At 37.0% G+C, this 26,291-nt stretch overlaps 1 protein-coding gene and 2 long non-coding RNA genes across 3 annotated transcripts in view; 2 read left to right on the top strand and 1 right to left on the bottom strand.

Annotated features, from left to right (window-relative positions):
- LOC133520741 (uncharacterized) overlaps positions 1–26,291 on the top strand; it is a 409,169-nt gene that overhangs the window by 204,084 nt on the left and 178,794 nt on the right. The window lies entirely within an intron of this gene.
- LOC133520732 (uncharacterized) lies at positions 9,317–10,291 on the top strand. The gene is made up of 2 exons (XR_009799797.1): positions 9,317–9,495; positions 10,063–10,291. It is a non-coding gene; the product is annotated as an uncharacterized LOC133520732 (long non-coding RNA).
- LOC133520733 (uncharacterized) lies at positions 10,288–11,924 on the bottom strand. Its single transcript, XR_009799798.1, has 2 exons — positions 11,422–11,924; positions 10,288–11,325 (listed from the first exon to the last, which is right to left on the bottom strand). It is a non-coding gene; the product is annotated as an uncharacterized LOC133520733 (long non-coding RNA).

Here is a 26,291-nt window from a genome sequence, read left to right as displayed (position 1 = left end):
GGCCTTAATGCACGCTGTTCAAATCACTTGTGAGCCCGACGCGTAGCTGCACGCCCCGCCGAACGCTCCGCTTCGATCGTCCACACAGGCCTTACACTTAGTCGTACAATTTATAATTACGAAAATTGACCACCATACGTATTGAAGTGGGTACCAATGTTCCTGTTATTTCAGAATAACATTTTAAATTAAGAGCGTAACGATTGTATGGCGGCGGCTATATTCGTGTGACTCGAGTTTCTGTTTGTAAGTAAATCGATACCTCTGAGTTGCGAGACATTGTATTGTCATAACACGATTCTGCTTGCGGTCACTTCGTGAGATCAGTTGGTATTATGATTTAGGTACCTACTAGATTTCGCCGAATCGTGACGACTTGAAACTTTTATTTTTGGACACGATTTAGACAATTCCGAGGGAAAATGATTAGAAATGTGTACATGACACCTCTGTGAAAAAAACGCTGTACACGGTAATCGGGATTGTTTCTTGTTACCGCGTGATCTGCAGCATCACGTTGATTTGCATATTCGAAACGTGATTCCATGGCATTGTTTCTTTGCCCGCTGTTTCTCCGAATCACGGCCAACGCATTCTGCGTTTCTTCCAAAACGTCTTAACTAACATGAGATTCCTTTTGTGATACGACTTTTTGACAAGCCATAAGCTACGCTTCTCGCTTCCGAAACGTTGCAAGTAATATATCACTCCTTGAACATACGACGTTTTTAAATTTGTCAGGAGTTGACGGTGCCAAACCTTTGTTTCGCCTTGTTCGTTTTGATGGTTAATTTGGTCCGCTTTCAAAATAAGAATTGGTCTGCTTAAAATGACTGACAATTATAACGGTTAGATGACGATTGCTATTATGATCCATTTTAACGAAATATAATGCACATTGTGTTATCGTAAATCGTTAAATATTTTAAAATCAATATTTTTTTTAGAACGTTCATTAACTCTACGATTGTTTCATACCTACCTCTTTATTGTAACATTTGTAACCACATCCTAGGTTAATTTCCTTTGGACTCACTTTTATAGGAATTCGTAAAATGGAATCACGACAATTAAGTAGAGAAAAAATAGCCGTAAGCATTAAAAGATGAACGTGTCATCTAAGACACGTTCATTGCACATATGCAAGATACTAAACAGACTATACTTCCATTTTTAAAGTTGATTGATGATTAATTTTCCTTTTATTTCAAAAATATCCTATATTTTACAAAAAGTCTACTTCCTACCCTACCTCTGGTGCCGACTGGCGCTGCAATTTCGTAAAAAATTCACGTGCCGATTGAGTATTTTATCATGTTTTAACAAAATTGGCGGATATTTTTCGTTCGCGAGCGTTCCATGACGTTTGAGTGGTCTCTCGGCGTGCCCTGCTGCATAAAACTTGCTAATTAACAGAGGCACTTCAGTGGTACCCCGCTACATACTGAAGAGGTTAAGCATCCTTGCAGTGAATACAATTGTGGAGTTACCGTTTCAATGGGAAATGGATGTTGCGATCGGAGATCTCGTTATCTAGTTGAAGTAATTCATGCTGAAGAGGACTTGAAAGACTTGTGAGTATTATGCACTAATAATCGTGGTGTAGTAATTACATTCCACTACAGATTTCTATTCTATATTGTAGTTTTGACATTCAGTATTTTCCTATCAAACTATTTAATTGAAAAATGAACGTAAATTGCCGTTAACAACCAATAGAAACAAACTGCAGATGTTTTTAGTAATGGTTTTGTTTCATTAATAATCCTGTTTTACCTGTCAGAAAAATCTCAATTATACAGTGTGAAACGCTATTTGACCACACAGGAATAAAGTAAAAGCAGGTTTAGCTAATGTAAAAGTCATAAAAGTAAGATCTGAACCATAATCTTAGATTAAAATCAATTGTTGATTGATCGAATCGACACTCGAAAAACGGGAGCAAATATGAAAGCCTGCAAAAGAGAAAACCCGAATTTTATTCGCTGCATTTCATTTATCCTTTTGTCGTATTGATAAAGATCTTTTGTATTCATAAAAGAAGGGAAATCGCGAGCGGCAAAGGACGCAAATTGCTGAATTCAGAAATGTCGTTACTTATTTGGAAACGATGGGAATTCCTGATAACCGGGGGCTGGAAAAATCTAATAAAGTCGGCGCGAAAACTGGATTCTTACTAAGGCGTTACTATATTTTTGGAGCGACCTAAAGCCGGTGTTACATTACAGGCGTTATGAGTCGCTTCACTTCAAACTCAGATAAATCCAGTCAGATTTTGAATTTTTTGTATTAGGAAAAGGTAATAGGGCAGATATTTCATAAAAGGGTACAGTGGATTTATCCGGGTTTGAAGTAAAGCTACTTTCAATAATATCCGCCGGCAATAAGCAAAAAGAGAGTAGTTTTTTTTTTATTCTGTAAATACAAAACGAGCATATAAAATACGCTTTCTAAACAACTACTCTAAAATAAATATTGAACAAGCGCGAATGTTTTTGTTTAAGCTTTTGCTGCACAAAATTTAACATTGTTGAAGGTGCATATACCTAAAAACAATTTTGAAAGTGTGTGTCAAGTCTTCCTAAGACTAGGAGAGCAGTAGTATTTTGTACTGCTCTTATAGCCTTGACAAAATTGACATCTTCACAACTTAGATAGTTGTCAGTCCTTGACGTGCGTTTCTCCAGAAACTTTCTGCCTCGCCCAGCTAAACTGTAGCATGTTCTATGTTGTCGTCCGCGGTATTTCTCGACCAATACGACCTTAAAACTTTCAAGAACAGAGCGTGATCTTAATATCAGGCAATTGGCGTTGCAGTTGTCTATGGGCGACGGTAACTGCATAGGTACCATCAGTAGATTCGTCTGCTCGTTTATCATGTATCATAAAAAAAAGCTAAAAGCTAAAATGAGCATATTCTCCATACATTTTTGGTTACGTGGTCTGACAAAGGTAGCATCCGAGCAATTTGGCCGCGATTCATCTCGCTTGGTGAATATAAATTTGGAGGTATTTTTTCCTAGCCGCTGAGATTGTGATGGATGCTAAGGCACAGATTACATAATGCTAGAGCAGACTAGCAGTCTTACACAGAAACATACATTACCTATTATTATATCGACTGGTAAGGAAGATAGGAAGACACCTTCCTATCTTTCTTATCAGTCGATATATTTATGCCTGTATTTATTTCATACACACGTATGTATGTTAGTAGAAAAAGGCGCGATATTAAAATTTTCTATTGGAGGTCACCCTTCGCGCCTACATTAAATTTACCGCCTTTTACTACTAACAAAGTGGGTGTGCCAGAAATGAAAATACATTTATAAGTAAACACTTAAGTTTGTAAGTAATAAACACTTTAGAGTGGGGAATGTGGATACACGCAGCTGACCAATGTACCCACGTGGGAGACGTGTTTAGCGTGAGAGTGCGTCGGTTTTTGTTGACACACTCGGCTAGAGCAATTTACCCACGTGGGCGACGTGTAGGTATAGCGTGTGCATGCGTCGCGTGAGCAGCAGCGGCTTAAGTCATGGAGTTATCGAAATTGGAAGGCTCCTCCTTCAATGGCATTATGCTGAGTGTTGTTCACCTTTTTCAGTATAATTATATACAGTGTACAAGTTAGTTAAGTCTTTTTTTTTCTTTCTCTGTATGTATTGTATAACTGTGTACTTATACTAAAATAAATGATATTCTATTCTATTCTATTCTATTCTATTCTATTCTATTCAATATGAATTTGGCTACATGTATTTTTAGAGTGGCGTATCGGTGTATCGTTTAAGTAATCTGTGTTATAAATTCCGAACCGTTCATCAAGTCCTGAATACATTACGCTAGTCTACTGTCAGTGCTAGTATTAAGAAGAAGAAAATATTTTTTGCGAGTACAATTTGTATAGATTACCTACATTATCAAAAATAATGTTGCTCTTTTTTTCAGTTATCCAGAGTGGTATTCATCGTTTACGAGCCACCCTACACTAGCGTCTTTTGGGCGTCGGTGTCTGGTCAGGGCTAAAATGGCGTCGCTGCGCATTTGCGCCAACGTTGCGTCGAGCAACAGCCATAGAGCTGACTAAACGCTAACGCTCAAGAGACGTGGGGTGTCCCTACAAATTGATCTGTGCATTTGCTCTTGTTTACACACTTAGTGTTGGTGTGACCAAGATCCGTTACGAGTGATGTCACAATGAGATAAAATTGTGACACTTTTTGCTTCAGTACTTCCAATTGTACCTAGGAGGTTGACGATTTAAGTCATCTTTTTTTTTTAATAGCCTACATTGTGTCCCACTGCTGGGCAAAGGCCTCCCCTGTTTTCCGCCACTCGTCACGGCTTTGTGCATGCTCCCGCCAGTCGCCACGAAATGAGTCCAGGTCGTCTCGCCATCTCGTTTTTGGCCTTCCTCTGCCTCGGGTGATCTGTGGTGCCCATTCGGTCGCTATTTTAGCCCATCTGTCCGGGTGCATCCTACATCTTATATCTAAAATATCTATAACAAATGAGCTATGATAAATATACTCTGCAATCTCGTCGTGCTATCAATAGGATCGGGTTTGGCGAGTGATGACCAGATTAAAATTAGTATAAAAATGAAATAGTCAACCGAAATAAAATAATTGATCATAAACCGAAAAAAAGCGGCCAAGTGCGAGTCGGACTCGCCCATTCCGTACCATTTATGACGTATTAAAAAAAAAAACTACTTACTAGATCTCGTTCAAACCAATTTTCGGTGGAAGTTTGCATGGTAATGTATATCATATATTTTTTTAGATTTTTCATTTTGTTATTATAGAAGTTACAGGGGGGGGGGGGCAATTTTTAATTTTGGAAGTGTCTCTCGCGCAAACTATTCAGTTTAGAAAAAAATTATATTAGGAACCTATCCATCCTTGAAGACCTACGTATTAAAAAAAACTACTTACTACATCTCGTTCAAACCAATTTTCGGTGGAAGTTTGCATTGTAATGTATATCATATATTTTTTTTAGATTTTTCATTCTGTTATTGTAGAAGTTACGGGGGGGGGGGGGGAAATTTTAACACTTTGGAAGTGTATATCGCGCAAACTATTCAGTTTAGAAAAAAAATGATATTAGAAACCTCAATATCATTTTTAAAGACCTATCCATAGATACCCCACACGTATGAGTTTGAGGAAAAAAGATTTTTTGAGTTTCAGTTCTAAGTATGGGGAGCCCCCAAAATTTATTGTTTTTTTTCTATTTTTGTGTAAAAATCTTAATGCGTTTCATAAAATACATCTACTTACCAAGTTTGAACATTATAGCTCTTATTATTTGGCTACGGAACCCTAAAAATGGAAAATGGCTTGGTATCAAAATGAAAATAGTAATGACCATTCGTCACCTGACTGCGTAACAAATTAAAGGTCGTATTAAACAAATAGCTTATCTGTATAACCTCATTTAGTATATTAGATTAAATCTGTTTTTTATATAGAAGAACGTAAGGAGAGGTATTATATACAACAATATATTATACAATATTAATACATAATATTGGCGGCTATTTTGAGTCGAGTTTTTACACAAATATTTATACTACGTCGGTGGCAAACAAGCATACGGCCCGCCTGATGGTAAGCAGTCTCCGTAGCCTATGTACTCCTGCAACTCCAGAGGAGTTACATGCGCGTTGCCGACCCTAAATCCCCCCCTCCCCCCCTCGTTGAGCTTTGGCAACCTATAAAAATTATTTTAGAATTATACAAGTATTCTTATAGTAATGCTTATTTGACATAATTATTCTTATTCACATTGGGGTGTATTGGGGTGGGAGTTCAACGAGGGGCGGGAGGGGGTTAGGGTCGGCAACGCGCATGTAACCTCCTCTGGAGTTGCAGGCGTACATAGGCTACGGAGACTGCTTACCATCAGGCGGGCCGTATGCTTGTTTGCCACCGACATAGTATAAAAAAAAAAAATTTACTCCCCAACCACAGACCAATCACCACCACAGGCGGTTTTCTGTGTTCCCAACCTACCCTATCAAGATCAAGTTAACAGCGCAAAGAGAATCTAGTGGACTCTGATGATAAATTATAAATATAATAGAAGCTTATTATGACCACATTTTTTTATTCTACGTCAGTGACAAACACCCGTAGCCTATGGACGCCTGCAACTCCAAAGAACACATTCCCGGAAATAGTAATACGTTTGCATACACGAGCGTTTGCATACATGTGTTAATGTGATGTATATATATATTATTCCATTATGTAGTTGTAATTCCCGTTTGAGGTTGTATACCTTAATTAATTAGTAATTCGTTGCATAAATTCAGGCTACGCGGAATAATGCATTAGCTGCTGACTAGGCTTAGTACTAATAATAGTTTATAGTTTTGGCGCTGTTTGTATTTGTTAAGGTCGAAGCACAATTACATGATGTGATGTTTTTTTTCTTTTACGTCGCGTCGCGGATATCTACAATGTGCATTTATTTTATAATGCATTTTGACTGTGACCCGGACAATAATTTCACCAATAATAATCTTTATGTTGCCAAATGTGGCACTAATTTATTTCTTGTGAAATTAGCCATTTGTGTCACTATTACTAGTTTATACATTTACCACTAAACACAAGTAGCAAGTAGTAACCAATGAGTAAACACTGTAATCAGGCTCAATGTAACGGCCAGCCACGCTTAAAGATGTCTCACGTTAGACCGGCCCGGGGCCGGACCGGGGCGTCCGACACTTCGTTTTCTATAGAAACCATCACTCAGATAAAAATTAAAACAGCACCATCTAGTGAATTGAAAACTAAACACAGATATTCACGTTAACTCTTTTTCCGCCGGTGGTTAAAAACAAAGTAAACGGAGGACGTTGCGTGCCAAATTATTTTCAAAGGAAAAAAATCCAATATAACATATTACCTAAAGGTCACTAGGGCCTATACTAACTACTCTAAGCATTGATGTCCATATGATTAATTTCTAATACTGTAGTGCGTTGCGATTGGTCAGCGTCACCATCTTGTCATTAATCCCGGCCCTTGTAGCAGAAAGTTCCGTAAGTCATTTAATTAGAGCCCAGCGAGTGACAACCCTACAAAGAAACTAATTAAGGGCTGCCAGCGATTGGGGATGACGTCGCCTTGTTGATAGTAATCGGCCTGTGATCTAAGGTCCGGCTGTAGATAACCATACCTCGTAAGATCTTTCAGAATTTAAACAGTGCGGATTTTATATTTATTACTGTGTCCTCTTATTCCTCTTTATATAATAAATCTTTTTTTTAAATACTTATAAAATAATTATGTAAAAAAATACGTAAATGTTAAAAAAACGCGGGGGTCAGTCGCGAATCTCCACACTTTATACATTATCAAAGAGCGGGTGCCACCTCAATATTTCTTACTGGAATCACCCTAGGGCCCTCAGCACACAGCGCGTAAGCGTAAGAGACGCGTAAGCGTACCGTAATACGCGCGTAGAACGAGAACGAACAACTTTTAACAAATCCACATACGAAGCGTCGTTCGTAGCGTATAGCGTATGGAAAAAAATCTGACATATTCAAACAATAAAAAACTCTTCTTCATCTGACGAGAAAGTAAGATCGTCGATACATTCGCCGGAGACATCTGACGCCAATGACGCCATGATTTCAACTAATAGGATTTCACCTGTAACACGATTACGCTTACGCGACGCTTGGTGCGCAGAACTCTACGCGGCTTGTACTCGTAACGTTTTTACGATACTCTTACGCGACGCTCGCTCAGTGATGAGGGCCTGACTCGGCCGTCGGGCCGACGACGTCGGCCACCACGCGAAGTACCGAAAGTAATCACTCCGTCAATTTCGAATGACTAATGGCTAGCCTATTTTGCCAAAGCCTTGAATTTTGAATAGGGTTAATTAAGAAAAATGGCTTCAGATTTACGATTCCTTTTAATATTCATAATTGAGTCTAATAGCCGACGATTTTTGGCACGTGGCGATAAATTGAGTTTTTTATAGTTAAATTATGATGTGGAAAAGCAATTAAATAAATGAGGAGTTTTCATTAAAATGCTTGCCGTGAAATGTGTCTACTTTGCTCCCTACTGGGTAATTGTGCTCCAACTGTTTTTACAGTTTATGTGGTGCTACTTTACTGCTCCAGTGCGATAACTCGACAATAATTACGTGCGTATGTCGAAAATGTAAAGGGCGATATTAAATATATGTACTGTAAAACGTTGTACAATACACGTGCGAAACGAGTTGCGAATTTTATCATAACGTAATTAAAGCTTTGTTAGTTAGTGTGGGTTAAATCTTTTAAGCTAAAGACCCACTTCTCGATTTCCGATTGAGCTGAAATTTTACATACATCTGTAAATCGGATGACAATGGAATATTACGATGACATAGAGCTGATCTGATGATGGAGACAGGAGGTGGCCATGGGAACTCTGTGATAAAACAACGCAATCTAATTGTGGTTGGGGTTGTCAGAATTGTCTCGATGAAGTTGCCTGTGGAAAGAAAAGTACAGTCAGCGATAAAAGCTTAGCATTAAAATTATATCACAACCTCATTTAAGCGTTACAACATCACAATCTAATAATAATAATTTTTAAAAACTACGTTTGGAGCAAAGCAGGCATAATTCACAGTAATCTTTAAAAACTTAAGTTTTTTTTATATATAAATTTTGATACAAGATTTTGTCGCTGACTGTACTTTTGTTTCAACAGGCAACTAATACTCATCGAGACAATTCCATCAAACCCAAACACAATGGTGTATCCCCACTTGTCCTTACCGGGTACATAATTAAAATAAGTCATTCCCGTTTATCCCCGGCTCATATTCAAGATAATTATTTTAGGTTGCGTCGTTTTATCACAGAGTTGCTATGGCTACCTCCTGTATCCATAATCACATCAAATCAATGGTACCTACCATAAATTTTATTGTCAGTTAACTAATTAATTGAGTAATATAATTTATTTATTTCAATTTGAAAATAAAACATAATTAAACTATAAAACTTAAAACCTAAATCTAAAAATAAATAATACTAAACTTAAAATACTAAAAAATATCCCCCTGCGGCATGGTGCCGTAGATACTGGCAGCATTTCCTCGCTGTATTGCAAGACTAATTCTTCAGTTAACTTACATATAGTCTGTCAAGCAAAGTCTGTCAGTAGCAATGTAAAGCAAACTGAAGTATGGCAACACTCACAGAGCAGTATTGCGCTAAGAAAAGCAGCAATGTACATCGAACCGAAACATATTTTTTTCCGCTGAGCGCGCTCTTCGTACGGTCAACTAAAATTGCCGCTCGCGGTTTATTGAAGCATTTGGAAATTGTTATTATTATGAGAGGGACAATTTAAACTGGAGTAAAAACGATGTCAATCAATATGATAAACGAGATCAAAAAATACCTATTTGCAAACGGACTATGCTGGAGAAAATAATGTTTGAATCAAATCATTGCTTCCGCAGGTAGCTGGATTTTAATATATTATCAGATTTCTCGGTTGGAATTCAATATTAAAGATATATCACGATAAAATGCAATACAAATGCTCCTTTATGCAACCTTCAAAAGCTAATTAGACATATTTAGGTAGGTACAATCGAAAAATATATCAATAGATTGAATTAAAATAAAGGTTTGTATGCTTAGTAAAAGGTGGACGCAAAAGGCGAGCGCTCGCATTCTTAACCTTTGGTATGCTTAGGAGCAGATCTGCTACATATATATTCAACTTAAACATGAAGATGTCATAGCTAAATAAATGTAAAGGTTAAGGCATTTGCACTTGAGTACTTTTTAACAAACGAGCTGTTAGTAGGTACCTATACTACTGAATTTAACTAGAATAAAACAATCCATTGTTTTATTTAGGTAAATATTAAAACCTAGGTAAGTAACCCCTGAGCCATCACTGGCAGCGGTAGCCCTGGTAGGGTATCACTGTAACTATTCTTGTCACAATTGCAGGGCTTATTAAATATCAAATATCTGGACTATTTACATCATTTTGATATGGTTTTATTCTGTTTTAGCAAACTTAGAAGACAAATAGGGAGCAAAGAGAACATGAGCACCACGGTAGAAAGCTGTTTTTAACATCAGTTCAGAAACTGAAGAAGCCTTATGCCACTTGTTAATTGTAAATTAGTGTATTTCTCTTGAACAATGTCACATTCACATACCAGTGTAATTTTGAAATGGTTTTACAATATACTTATATAAATATACAGATTAAAAATAAATAAAACACAACTGCAGATATTTTGGTGTTCATTTAATTTCAAAGCAATTAAGATACGGGTCACTTTAGCTTATTTACACTTAATTCAGGCCATTCATTGAAAAAATATCATTAAGTTACCAATGTTACTGGTCCACTCCAACCAAGCATCAGAATACTTTGTACCTAGTCACTTATTGCATCTTAAGCATAAAACAGATCTGTTTGAAAATTTGTAATTTCAAGTTTAAAGTTTCCACTCCAAGTTTCAAAATTTATTCTTATAGTAGTAGTTACACATAAAACTTAGTCTAAAGCAATTTGCCTAATTTATAGTACAGAGATATTCCAATATCTCTGAGACCACTCTTACATGCTAGCTTGGTAAGGTTTTGCTCACACTACTGTTTTTATACAGGCTAAAAATGTTAGATATTTACATGTATCGGCTAGATCATATTTTATATGTAGATATTTAAAAAAGTCATTTAGATATCAGGAGAATGCTGTTAAGAAATTTTATTAACTTTCACATTAGTCTATTCAAGACTTGTCAGGAACTGACACAATTTCAGTTACTCAAAATATTAATAAAAGATACCTTGACAATGGAAACTTAACAACTTCCACTCATGTGAGTAATATGGAGTTATATTGTTTCTGGATAAAAGAAGGTATGATTTAAATGTTAAAATATTTTTCTAAAATTATGCACACTGAATAAATGATTTTAATTTATTGAGCAAACAGGTAAAGCGACTTAAAACTTCTCTTTAATAGGTACATACCGACTTCACAAAGTATAAACTAGGATTTTCCATAGGTATACATGTGCAATAGCTGAGTGCATGAAACAAATCAGCCTAAATAATATATTTTCGTGATGATTAACAAACGGACAACTTTTACAATAATATGTAATCTAAACTATTGTCCCAATTTTTTTAGTTTTTTTAATTAACAAGTTTATTTTTCGTCTTGTTTGCGTTGTACACGTATGTACGTAAAGCGCCGTAGGTAAGTTTTGTATGAAGAGAAACTTTTACGAACGCCTTATATTGGGCGAGTTTTAATCCTGCAACAAACATATGGAAGTATTAGGTAGATGTTGCGAAAGAAATTAGGTATAATCAAGGTTCTTAAACGTCTTAAGATTGTTTAAAAAAGTTACCTTTGAAGATATTTGAGGAATTCGTCTGTTGATATTGGGAACAATCGAATCAGTTGCGGTTTCGAGGGCACAATTCGTGGTCTTATTGGATATATTTAGGCATACGTTTTATCTTTATTTAAGCCTTTTAACCCTGAAACAGAAAAAACTGCACATTATCTTAAAAATTCTCCGGGATCTTGCAGTAATTATCATAACCTCAAAATTTTCTAATGGTTAAGATCAACGAGCATGATTTTACTTACATTGTAGGCATCTTGACTTTGCTTATGGTCATGCACAATATTATTTAATATATTGGTATTTATTTTAATGCTGGGAGCAGAAATTTCTCTTGAATTAGCACCGATTCGGAATGTAAACAAACAAGATGGACGATCCACATTCTACAGATAAAACACAGATTACACGCGATTTTGGAATTATTCGAACACAGTGTTGCTAGCCCGCGATTTTTCAAATTTGCCGCGTTTTTCTACTGACAAGATTTGCTTGACCAACTATATGTATGTGAAGTTTCAGCTCAATCAAGGGGGTCTAATTTAGCTTGAAATATTAAACGTGTACATTGCAAGTTAAATAAAAGCTTGTAAAACATTACGCTTATCCTAATTAAGACTGCCGTATTCCAGCAATGCTCATAAGATGTCACAGCGATAGCATCTCAAGCCGTCAGTGTCAAAATTGACATTTCTTCAAGCAAAAACGTCACTTTTGACACTGTGAGATAGGTAATCGTCAAACAGATGACAGATCGCTGTGACATCTTATAAGCATTGTTAGAATACGACCGTGAATTATCGTCAAATTACAAAGTCAAATTAACGCAGGCTTCTAAGAAGATTGCCTGCGTGCTCCGTGGGCCTATAAAAGTTGTCGTAAAACGTATGATAATGGTGGCGACATTCCGCGAATACGCCCATAACAAACTGGGGCAATGTTCTACACGTTTTAATGGCTGGCTGTGACTTGGCGGCGATAGTGACGTTACCAGCCCGCGTAGCCAACATGCCAATCGTTAATGCTCCGAAGCGTAGCATAGTCATCTCTCTCTATCACTCTTCCATATTAGTGCGACAGTGACAGTTGCGTTTTGTTCGCTACGGAGCGCCAGCGATTAGCGTGTTGGGTCCGCGGGCAGTTAACCAAAAAATATCGACTTATTTGAAATACCGTCGTAAATGAAAATGTTTAAGCCTTTGCAAAGAAAGGCATGAATGTGCTCCGAAAAATGGTCAGTTGAACGTAGCATTGCAAATAGTAGGTACATTAAAAAGTGTCTCCCAATGTCATTAAAGCTGTGTAGTGTCAAATAGAGCATTCACATTTTTCGAAACTGAGAAAACTTAGAAAAGAATCGCTCTGTTATTTATAACGCGGCCCGGTCCCCGAGAATATTGAAGTGAGTAAAGTATCCGGGCCTCGACTCGAGTGCATAGTTTGTGAAATCTCACAGGCGACGAGTGATTAACTGATGATGGATATTATATTATTGTATATCGATTTATAATTTCTATGCATCTTGCCAATAAAACTTAATTTCTCTGAGGATAATATCAGGTGATATTCCATACCACCTCCACTTTAAAAGTGATTCACATACATTAAACGTGTGAAACAAAAATAGAGCATTCATATTCGCCAATGACATGAATTCTTATATACGCATAGAAAACAATCGCTCTGTTATTTATATTCGGGCCGGTCCCCAAGAATATTGAAGTGAGTAAAGTATCCGGGTTGCCGTATGCATAGTTTGTGAAATCTCGCGACGACGGCCGGAATCGGTCCCGGGGGCTCGAACTTTACTGTTTTAAGGATGAACCGTGGAGACTAACATGCTTCCGTGTTCCGTGTAATATGTGATACATTTTAATGCTAGCTTCTGCTCGCGATATCGTCTTCGCACAATGAGGATTTAAGATACATTAATAAGGTGAACTAACACTGAGACCAAGATACGCCCATGTAATACAGGATGTTTATTTAGTCACCGGCAATAATTTACGGGGTGAATATATAGGTCATACTGAGCAACTTTTACTATGGGACCAATCCGGAAATCGCGAAAAAAAAATTTGCTCTCCCATAGAAAATTACAAGGTCAGCCAAAATGTATGAACAGCCATTTATTTTCGTCATTCGTCATTTCGGGGTAAGTCCCATAGTAAAAGTTGCTCAGTAATATATATTCAATTATTCATCCCGTAAATATTGCAGGTGAGTAAATAAACAGCCTGTATATGGGATACTTATAATGGGGCTTTTGCATAGCGCCGTATGACGTTAGGGAGGTTTAGACGACAATGGATAATAAAATTGTATACACTATTAAACATCATACTTCATACAATATTATTATAAAGGATTTAATACGTTCAAAATTAAAACACGAAAAACTGACTTAGTCTGACAAACGCGGGCGATGGTCAAATTAGTAATAAGATTACAAAATAGCTTTCTGAAAATTGCTTTTATAGTGTGAGGGAATTTTTAGAGTATATTACAAGACACATGTTATTTTTTTCTTGACATGTTTATTCAAATTGTTACAAGTGGATGTAAATTTTTTAACTATAAAAAATTTAACCACTGTTTTTATTTTTCTTAATTTGTTTATATTGTTTTATTTTATGTTACATATCATGTTACCTACCTACGCTGTACATATTTAACTTACCACAAGTATTCAATATATGCGCTATACTGTTAATTTCAACTCCTCGATTATTATTTGAATTTAAACCAATGCCATTTCACTTTAAAATTTCAGTGAAAGCGATTAATAATTTACAAAGCCTGCGTATTAAATATGCATTGGAATTAATAATGCGGTCATGACGCATTAACGTTGTGGCCAAATTCAGACATGAAGAGTACAAAATGGCCTTTCAATCAAAATACCTACCTAATACAGCTTTCAAAATTTGGGTAATAATTATACTTAAATGGAAAAGCCGGGTTTAGATTAGCAAGAACTTGCATGCAATTTTCATAACATTGCGGTATCCGATCAACCTTTTAAATGCAGTTTACCTTAGTAGTTGGCAATGTCCCGTAAATTGCATGCAAGTTCTTGCTAGTCTACACCTCGTTTTAGGTACTTTTTTATACTTACCTGCTGACTTCCTAGAATTTCTTGTAAACAAAAATATTTCTTTTAGATGGCTGCACCACTTGGTTTTTTTGTGTATTAAGAGCCACACGAACCTTGTCGCTGCCATACAATTGAACTTACGCTACGCTAAACGACATTCTGAAATAACATGTCATTTGACATGAACATTCAAGTAACATATATCTAGTAATTTTCATTGTATAGGAGCGGCTTTTAGGCGGTGCATGGGTTCTTAAAGAAAAATACTCTTACAGTTGATCTGGCTCGTACTTGCTTATTAGTGCGAGATGTATAGAAAGTAAGCTACGCAAACGTTAGCGAATATATCAGTTTGAAACTGCTAAGGCAGTCGAAGTAAGGCTATTGAAAGTCGGGTCTGAAAATTTATGGAACTCTTGAAACATTTAAGTCGCTTTAGGTATTTTTTTATAGTAACGCGTATACTCGTATTTGCTTTTGGAACCCAGCATTTGGTGAAGTGGAACTACTGATGAGCACAATGAAAATGATAACGTTATAACTGTTGTTGTGTTTGTTGGTTATTTTGTTAATGATTATTGCAAAAGAAATTCTCAGAGAATTACTGGGCGTAATTCCAATTTATCTTTCCATTTAACCCACTCCATTCCTGCCTAACAATATGTAAACGTAACATTATACCATTACGTGGGTGGTTCTTGGTAGATCACTTCCCAGCATAATTAGAGTTCTTTCTTTTGTAAAAGTTCAAAAAGGCCCACATGGTCTCTTGAAAACGGCTTTTGTTTCTATTCAGACCTTAGCATTTTTGTGATAAAGAAGAGTTTATACAAACAGTGCAGCGTTGCAGCGTGCTTGGCACTAGTTTAGCCTTTGTGCCTTTGAGATTAAGGTTCTCTAAGGTAACATATACGGAACGGCGTGGCTTTACCTCTTTGGCAAAACGTTGTTATAACTTGTATTTTGTAGATGCAAAGACTTTTTAGCAAACAAGTATCACTCTTTTATTTTCTGCACGTGCTTTTATTTTCAACCACTTTTCTTCGTGCAATCTTCAATTAATCTACGATTTTAATGAGCTCAAACGCAGTACAGGGTCCCAACCATTTTATACCTATATGACGTGGGAGCTGTTTGGTGAAAGAAGAAACCGGACTAGTCCCTAGGCAATAATAATGCCTCAGTACCCCTCAAAGTTAGAACGTCTGCTGAAATTCACTTTCGTAAAATTAACGCCTTCGCCAGTTCTTGCGACTAAGTTTCCCATCGGATAGCCGGAGTACTACTATCTAAATGTAAGAAATATTTCAAAGTTTTCACTTTTGAATTCACTCTACCCACAGCACAATGCTGCACCGCTCGGCATGGTACAGTCGCCATCAGATATATCGGAGCGGCCAAGTAGCTCACAAATATCTGAACACGCCTTTATTGTCAAGGTGTTCAGATCCAGTATCTGATGGCGACTGTACCTGCCATCGTTGACAGTACTATACCATTCGTAAACCTTATTACTTTGGGATAATACCCACCAATGGCCAGTTAATCCTGTTGCTGTTAGTGCATCTCCTTGTGTGCTATACGTAAGGCTTCATACGTCGCAGTTTCCGCTGCGTATGCTCGAGTAATGGAGCACTTATTCACATATAATACAGCTTATTGTCTCCGCCTGTGTGCGGACGGAGCCTCATAGTTCGTTCACATGCACCTACACGCATTTTGACAATGGGGCGACGTGTACTTTAGTCAATGACATTTGAAAAATCGTTATGAGCAGCCAGGTTTATTGTCTTATCGCCTACATGTTGTAGAAAAAAATAATATCGGCAGATTGTTTTTTCGTATATGTATATATTAGTGTAATGTGGTGAAATCAGTGATTCACTTCATATCTCATGATAGTCGTCCTACTTTTTGTGTAAGTAGGGTTCCATGACCTACGTACACCCTATTGTTGAACAGATTCAAAATTATTGATTTCGAATCGAATATGTCGAATTCCTGGATACGAATCTTAGTAAAGGCATTTGATCCATGGTACTGTTGTACAGCGGTATGCAAGCAATGTTAACGTAAAATCTAATCTCATAACTTGAAGATTGGAAATTTTTCAATTCTATTTAAGTCAAAACGTTAATTTAAATAAATAATAAATAAATATTATAGGACATTATTACACAAATTGACTAAGTCCCACAGTAAGCTCAATAAGGCTTGTGGTGAAGGTACCTAGACAACGATATATATAATATATAAATACATAGAAAACACCCACGACTTAAAAACATCAAATATCCGTGTTCATCACACAAATATGCTCTTACCAGGATTTGAACCTGGGACCATCAGCTTCATAGGCAGGGTCACTACCCACTAGGCCAACCCGGTCGTCAACACAACCAAAAACACACAACACTCAGCACAAAACACAACTCGGACACAACTGTCCATATACACAAATCATACAAGTTAAATTTGAAATAAAATAAATAATAAAAACTAAGACCATTTTTGACTAAGGGCCAGTTGCACCAAACCACCTGCTAACGTAAGCACAGTTCGCTAAATTTTAACGCTTACGTGGGGGTCTTAACGATTGCTAAATAAAATGCGTTGCACCAACTATAAAATAACAGAATGTCGTCGCTAATCGTGTGGCCATACTATGAACGCGTTCCTACCAAAAAATTTATGGTAGAATTATTTTTTCATATAGCAACCCAGTAATAAATGTCAAAGTTGTCAAATTTTTCAACAACGAGAATACTTTTGAAGGCGCGAACTAGTTTCTATTTCTTTTCAGGTTTTAAATTTACACAATTTATGCCATGCCAATCTTGAATATATTTATGATTATATTAAAAACAATGTATCTTAATGGCACATTAAAGTGAAACTGCTGACTACGATTGTTCAGTGTCCAAGTGTTTTCCAAGTTGCAAAACCGAATCAAAGAAGGAGCTGCATTGCCCGGTAAGTTATCTTATTAGTTTAATACGTATCCCTAACTACTTTCAGAGCCCTAAGCACAAGGAATTACCTACGCTACCTACGACTATAACCCAAATACCGACAGTTGGGGTAACATTTTCAATTACATATATATATTGTTGACACAATAATACATAACTGTTAGTTCTGGTTGTAGCAGATATTCAAGTTATTTTTGTACTTTAATTTAAACCTGCTTGACCTAAGCATTTTTCAATGGTTTTTGCCATTGGTTTGAAACGGATCACAATATATTTTTATGCATAATAATTTCATGTTACTTTCTTTTCAGGTTTGATATACACCATTTGATATGAAATACAAGATGAAAGTTACACACAAGTGAATCGATTCAAGAAATCCAAGAATCATACACTAGATTAACTGGAAAAACTTGTTGCGAAAAATAAAGTATTATAAATATTATCTGTATTTCATTTTTACAATAAAATATATTTTTAGTTACCTTATCTTACTTTATTTTCTACCTCACTAAATCCTTTTTAGGTAGTGACTAATGGAGGTAAAAGGTTATCCGGAGAGAAATCAACAACTCATTGACATATAATATATTATTTCACAATTATATTTAAGTGCCTACTTATTATATTTTCTGTCATACTGGTAACTTAGACATAACTTGTTTATTCCAACTATTCTTTATTGGGGTGATCATGATATAAATCATTTATGAAACATGCATGGGCTGTTGAAAAACTGGTATGGGGAAAACAAATAAAATCAAACTGAGGGCCGTTTCTTATGACTGAATTTAGAGCTATTTAGGTATGTTCGGTTTTGAATGATGATTTATAGGGACTGGGTAGGTTAATATGTAGGTAGGGTATTGTGTAGTTAGATTTAAAAATAATGGGTTCACACATTCTCTAAAGTATGTCCTGATGCTCTATTGCTATTTAAGACCTATGGATTATATTTTTTACCAATTTACTGGTATGCTATTTCCAATACATGGCTAGGGTTATATACAATTTTTACATTGTAATTTATTTATATGCAACTTCACTGTATGACTGGTTGAACACAAGTAAAATTCAGGTGACAGAAGGCAAGCCATATTATTTTATCTAACCTAGGTATTGGCTGTTATATTTATAAATGTTGTCCAGTAGGACAGGAAACAACTAAGATGGTCAGCTCTTTATCATTTGTCACCATGCCGCCTGTCACATTCTAACAAGTATGTAATCGCGAAAGTGACGGGCATAGTGACAAGTGATAAAAATGGAACCATGCTGCCACCGCAGGTTATACCTATTAAACTACTCAGTTGTTCTCATGTATATTCGATATTTCCAGAAGATTTACTTTATTAGGCTCGGAGGCCACTATTGCCTAGACACAGTAAGATCCTTTGGCTTAGTATCAAGGTAAGTATGCTAGGGCATGCCGAGGCATCCCTCAGACAAACAAATGCTAAGAACACCTTGGCGTGTCTAAGACACTGTGGTAAACCTGTAAATGCCAGAGGGATACCTTGACATTCACAAGCAGACCTCAATGTGTACGGATGCCTCTGAAGGACGCCCTGCCATGCCATGTCGATAACGGGTACGGGACTCTATAATAGGTATAATGTCATAATTGAAGATAAGAGATATAATAAAGATTTATGGAGCCTGTGAATTGTTAAATCTAATTGTAACTTAGTATTCTAATAAATAAAATAATATAATCATGACTATGTAACTGACTGGAAAATCTTAGCATGCAAAAGACTGTACAGCTGTAGGTATTTTTCATTTAGAAGAAACACAAATTTTCAAATTCAAATTGCACTTGTAGTAGTTAATAATCACTGGGTTTATTATAACAAGATTTCAAAATTTCTGTTATGAATTTAAATATAAATAGCACCATAAGTAAAACTATTTTTAGTTCATTACTTGCAAAGTTGTTGTTTCTAGGGTTAATGAATAAGATATTTTGTAAAAGCAAATAAAACACAAGCAAGTATGTATGAATTGAAGTATTATAATCAGTTTTACATTACACATTTTGCTCACTTATATATAACCTATTATGCCGACTGGTCTGGAATTGTCCAATACATTTTCTTCACACTATAATACTTGATTTCATATTTAGCATCTTGTTTTATGTGCGTTTATAGTTATGAATATAGTTCACTTCTGTTGTGGGTTACGATTTTCAGAGGCCGACTTTGTATATGTTTCTAGTTGTCATCTCGCTGTTTTCGAATATCATGGTTAGGCCACCAGTATTTCCAAGGGATATAACATTCTTATCTTGATTCCAATAAACAGAGAGCGTTTTAAATTGATTTTAATGACCAGTGTGTCGATAAATAGTGTTCATTACATGCCGTCGAGTTTCACTTTATGGGACGTATTTGTTAACCTGTAATAGCAGCAATCTGGTCTTATCCTCAACTTAAACTCATTCTGCACTCAATTTCAATTTTAACACACCTTTTTTTGAATATCCGGAACAAATTAATGTATTTTACGAAACACAAGTAGTCTCGCAACTAAAATGACATTTAAAACCATTATGTCAACTATCACACGTTTTTGCGTTTAGATATTTCCACCTTTTTATTGTTATAAATATATTTTTAATAATTTACATTACTTTTTACTCAAATTATTTAATAATCAAACATAAATTCGTGAAATACGGACGATTTCCAAAAGCGCCGCCATATTTATCGAACGACTTTGCTGTTAACCAGTGCTCTACCACCGGTTAAGGGCAGCGTAACTTTTTAACGGACACATAGCGTGGTGCAACCCAAATATGCAGTTAGCATTCGCTAGCGCCATATTTACACATGATCAGTACATCAAATGGGCATGGTGCAACTGGCCCTAAGTTACTTTTTTATATTATTTATTGCTTTGCCATATAACTGCCATGAACGCGCCGACATTCATTACCGAACTACGAGTACAAGCCTTCAATCCTTCGAGCAACACCGGCTTCCGACACGTCGGAAGGGAGGAGCCCAAGCGATATCTCACCGAACAAATCGTTCTGCCATTTTTTGCGGGGGGAAACATGCACACAGTCGCACTTCTCACTCACTACATACAAATTCCAATCTGTAATGATGACACAAATACATGATCGACGACGACAGAAAATGACATACGTTAAAGACTTTGCACACCTCGATCTCTTTTTGTGTATGGACGAGTCACAACATGCACCGCCATAGGTACAGTTGTACCTATGCTTCGGCAGAGGGGAAATAGCACGAATGCCGTCTCCCTTACGGCGTTGCTCGAAGCTTCAATCAGCTAATATTCTTTTAATTGTCTTAACCTGTCATTTTAACTTATGTAAGTATTTGTAGGCAAGGAATAAAACATAAACTAATTGCGGCGTGTAAACTTTTATGAATAAGGAGATTAGACTTACTTTACGTTAATCCTACTTGTAAGTAGATACATGAACAACTTTTACATCTACCTTTACATCGAACAAAAGTTTAAATTGTAGTAGTAAACCCGAAAACAGTTCAATTTCCAAAGTTAACCATGCGTTGAACATGTTGAAGCCCAAACTCAATCCAGCTAAAACAGTTTATATACGCCGTAAACTTACAGGGCCTGAAGCGATTTAATAACTAAATTTTGACTTTGAGATCTGGGCTCTCGAGTAATAACTTACATTTCGTTCAATGATAAATCATATTTTTATTGTAGAAGTCAGATTTTTTCCCTTGAATTGTAAAATAAAAAGATAGCCGGACAAGAGCGGCCGGCAAAGTGTAAGAAATCTACACGTTTTATTTAAGGCCACCCCACTCTAGCGTCTCCCGAGCGTCAGTGTCTAGTCAACTTTATGGCTGCTGCTCGACGCAACGTTGGCACAACTGCGCAGCGACGCTATTTTCCAAAGCTAGACTAGACGCGCCCGCTCAAAAAACGCTAGTGTGGGGTGGATGTTAGTGGTGAAAATTTTGGCGTCCTCCATGCTGCGTCGCTCACGTTAAAGTCTACGAACTAAACTAAAACGATTCGTAGCTGGCCCGAACTTCGCCATGAAACTGGCAAACAGAATAGCTGAGAAGTGTTATTAAAGCAGTACGCATGTGATATTATCCACGTGTTAAAGCAAACATCACAATATATATCACTGCGCGATTGAAAGACACTCTGACCATCACATGATATATCCGTGGAAAATGGCACCACTGTGTTAAAAAAACCTACGAAAACCTTTCTCATCACCATATATATACAAATGGAAAATTCACATTGCGATAACCATACCCCGCAATATAAAACTGAGATGGTATTTGACGCGAATTCGGGGATTAACATTTTACGACCGCATTTATGATTCGACTGGAGGCTCGGTAAATTGGAAATTTGATCCCATGATGAAGGGGGAGTAGGCACGTGTTGCTTACGGTAACGGTTAACGAACACTTGATCTGGCACGGGCTTGTTTCATCAGCCGTACGCAGCATCGTACGTATCAACCACCGTATGTAAGAGATTGTCTTTATGCGACAGTGCAAGGTAGTGGAACGCACCAGGGAGCCTAGCCAAAATGAAGATGTCAACTTAAATAATGTATGGAAATAGTCATGTGACTGTTCGTAGCATCTGTCATTTTTTCGATGTCTGTTTGTCGATGTACGATTGTCATCTTGGCTAGGCCCCCAGCTCAGTTGCAGCAGTGAACTGTCATATCGGTAAGGATTTTAGGTTGAATATATTAATAATGGATGGATGTAATCTAACTTTGTTATTTTGTGTCTTTTCAGGTAAGGTGTTCTGTTGCTATCACCGATTTGAACCGGCTAAGTATTTATACTCGTTTATAATTGTAATATTAATAAATCAATCCGTGCTACGTCACTTTTATTAAACGACTTCCTAGCCTAGTCGGTACCTTGCATACTAAGCAGGAGGTCCCGGGCGGCCTCAGTGTCTGTTCATAAAACATTTATAGTTCGTTTTTTTTTTGCATTAGAAAAAGGTAAGCGATCTTGACGTGTATGTAAATAACAATTATAAATCATATACGATTATTTACATGCTTTTGCTTTCATAAATAATATAAACTAATTTTTAATAAGCGTTTATAATAATGTTCATTAAAAAGACACATCAAGATGTGTTTTACCTTTTTACCTGTTTACGTTTCACATTGTTTACCTTTTTTCTAATGATAAAAAACTGAACTATAGTATTGCCTCCCTGTTAAATTTTGAGTTGTAAAGAAGTATGCGTTCACCTTTACCCATCAGTGAGATAGATATCGGGGTACCGGTTTGAACAGATTTTTAACAATGTCTAATTGGTAACAAGCAAGAAAAAATATTTCTTAGGTTCCTGTCTATTCGTTCGCAAAATTTTGGCATGGAAGAATTTCGGAAACTCATATTTTTGAAGATGAACTAAATTTTTCATTTCCAAAATGTTAACTTTAAATCTTCCGAAAATTTCTGTAAATTTGCGAAAAATTTTCAACTTTCCGCAGCTTGCCCGGGTATGTCCTGGACCCGGGTATGTCCTTAAACTACGTCCAAAAGAGAGGTATGGTATGTGAATGTCATCTCGCCTTGTGTGGTCGGGCACAGCACAACGGATGTCATTCCAGATCTAGAGCAGAGCCCAACTGGGGAAATACCTCCACCTTACAGAAAACCGCAGCTAAATAACACTTGACCCTACTCATAGTGTTGTGTTCCTTCCGGTGAGTAAGGTTGCCAGAGCTCAACGAGGGGGGTGGGGTTAGGGTCGCCAACGCGCATGTAACTCCTCTGGAGTTGCAGGCGTAAATAGGCTACGGAGACTGTTTACCATGAGGCAGGCCGTATGCTTGTTTGCCACCGACGTAGTATAAAAAAAAAAGCTTGCATATCTGTAGGCCCGTATTAGGTATTGTCCTACCTATAGCGACAAACATGACAAGTTGACAACATGACGTCACAAGCTACACAGCATGACTCCTGTCCTGTCTAGTAGTGAACATTTTTCGCTAATAGGTATAGTCCTTTAAAAATAAATTACATATAACATCAATCAGAAAACGCCACTGAAATCTATGTATTAAACCACCAACGATTAAAAATGCAAACGAAGTCTAGAAACGCGTATGAAATTGACACATGAATGGCAATAAAAATCAAACGCAGTTTATTGGCAATCGTTGCCATTGCCAGCTATCTATGCAGATGGGTAGTCTCGTGACAAGCTTATTCGGATATAATATGAGCACGCAAATGCAAATAGTTTGTAAAATGCCGGTGAAAGCTAATTGTAGGTGGCGCTTTTCAGATTCCATACGACGCCACACGGTGGACACAGTATGGAAATCGTTCGAGAATCTATGTGCACACTTTATGTGTGTATAATACGCATTAATGTATGTTTAAGTTTCTAGGGGCAGTCAGAACCCGTAGTGTAAATTTTTTCGATAGCGTGACGTGAAGTACCTACGCGTTTGCGTTCAGTCTAATTTTGTATTGGATTTAGAAACAGCGCGCCAAACGGGACGTTTCAGAAACTCAAAATCCCATACAAAATTAGACTTAACGCAAACGCGTACGTCACGTTTCGCTATCGAATAAATTTACACTAGGGGTACAGAACATATTTTGGCGTAACCATGGCAACATCGCTAAAGAAAAGTTGTTTATTACTAAAATTGACAACAAGGCACTTTCCACGTTAATCGAACTAAGATTTTGACAATTTGTAGGCAATCTGCCGCGATTTAAGGTAATTCCATTCGGTGCAGGGTGACGCGTGTCCATTCTGTATGAAATTCTACTTACGGTCCGTTTCGAGCTTTAAGATTAACCAAGCATTTGCTAAAGATACGATATGAATTAGATATGTCAGTGTCAAAACTGACGATTTTTCAAACAAAAATGTCACTTTTGACATCCATATCTTATCTTTAGAAATTTTTTGAGATATCTTAAATAAAGTTCGAAGCGGGCCAATTCTGTGTTCTAGTTTAATCAAAATAGTTGCGACTTGTCCTTCCGCTGCGACAATGACGTCTGACCCGAAAGGTAAAAAGTCTTTCCTAACAACTGTATTTATAGATCCAAACTATACATCTCCGTTGTGAATAAGGGCTCCGGAAAGAGCCAGCCCATTGATCAACGCAGCGAGACGTCACTCGCGCGTCACCGCTCCAATAAACCAATTCTGAGGTCATAAATTTTCGCAGCTTTATCGCGCGCTGTAATGAATGGGCCCAGCGAGGGCAGGGTTATATGACTTGGCAATCTTGCCGTTGCCTTTTGGCTCATTTTTCTACAGAATTTGACAGTGCGATTTGAGTCTGGAGAGTGGAAGTGCATTTTAATAAACAGAAGTTGGGAGTTTTCGGTAATCTGCAGGCTTGTCGTCAACAAGTTACGGTGAAACCTTTTTTATTGCTTGGTTTTACTGGTTATTGTAAGTAATTCATGTCCTGTGCATGTATAGACACAAAACATGTGTAAACACATTAAAAAGGGCTCGAGAAGGTATTGAGGTATAGACCTAAAGGAAGATTCCTATGAGGAATTTCTTTCGCCACCTTTATCATCAGATAATCACCTGTGACCAGGGCTAAGATGGTCGGCTCTTTATCATTTGTCATCATGTCTGTCACGTTGTAACAAGTATGTAAGCTCGAAAGTGACGGGCATAGTGACAAGTGATAAAAATGAAACCAAGCTACCACAGCTGTATGTTAGATGAGAGGTAATTGCATTATCATCTAAAATACCACATTTCAGCTCAATCAAACACCGGGAAGTGGCTCAGAAGCTAACAAGATTAGAGAAACACGATGCAAAACAAATACAAACGGAGTTGCGCTCAGAGTCAGAGTGTACTGATGTTCGTTGCGTTCAACTCAAAAAATTATGCTTATTTCTCTCGCTCTGCGCCATTAGCATTTAGTTTAGTTGCGTTAATCCCACAAAACAACCACACCATTTACTCGTACAATTAGACCGTCTTATATAGTTAGCACTTAACGCATATAGTTAAGCAAAAACTAGTATCGGAACCTCGCAACAACGGCACACCAAACTCTCGATTCAAAAACGACTTGAGTGCATCTTTATTTCATGGAATCTAACACCTTTATTTTTCTATGCATATACGTCAAGATCGTTACTCCTACGGGATATAAACGACCTAAAAGCTATGGAAGGTGTAATCATATAAAACGTTTTTGTATTGTACAGTTTAACCAGTGTGATAGATGGGAACGGGAGCGACTCCACGGTTATTGACTACGATTGTTACTAAGATCTATGCCTAGCGGTTTCGCAACACGATCGCGGGATTCTGCACTATTATTAGGTTTGCATTAAATAATTGTAAGCTGGATCTAGCTTTTGGTGTCGATTAAATCTGGTTTCGGTTCAAAATGACTTCAAAACAATGTAAATGTTCAAAAAATTCTTGATCGTCACGTAAAAGACAGGTCAGACCACCGACGCAAGAACGGTGAAACGAGCTTTTTTACCGCATTTTTTATGTTTGTTAGGGGAATACATGCGAAAAATATCATGAGCATTGTGAACGTAATTAGGTCATATCATTAACCCAAGTAATACTTGTTATATCCATGTAGGAATAATAAAGTCTACTCGAACATTCCCCTTATAATTATTGTATTATTCGTATAACAGTTATTTTAGTGCCATAATCGTCCAACTGTTGCACGACATGAACCCACAATCCAATTTTATAGCAGTACAGTACCAAATATCATATCAAACTGGCGACGCTTTTCGAATGTGCATCCAGATGGACTGTTTCGAATG

The sequence above is a fragment of the Cydia pomonella genome, chromosome 8 (assembly GCF_033807575.1).
Source record: "Cydia pomonella isolate Wapato2018A chromosome 8, ilCydPomo1, whole genome shotgun sequence".
NCBI lineage: Eukaryota > Metazoa > Arthropoda > Insecta > Lepidoptera > Tortricidae > Cydia > Cydia pomonella.
The sequence above is the reverse complement of the archived record's forward strand: the minus strand, read 5'-3'. Positions and strand labels throughout refer to the sequence as shown.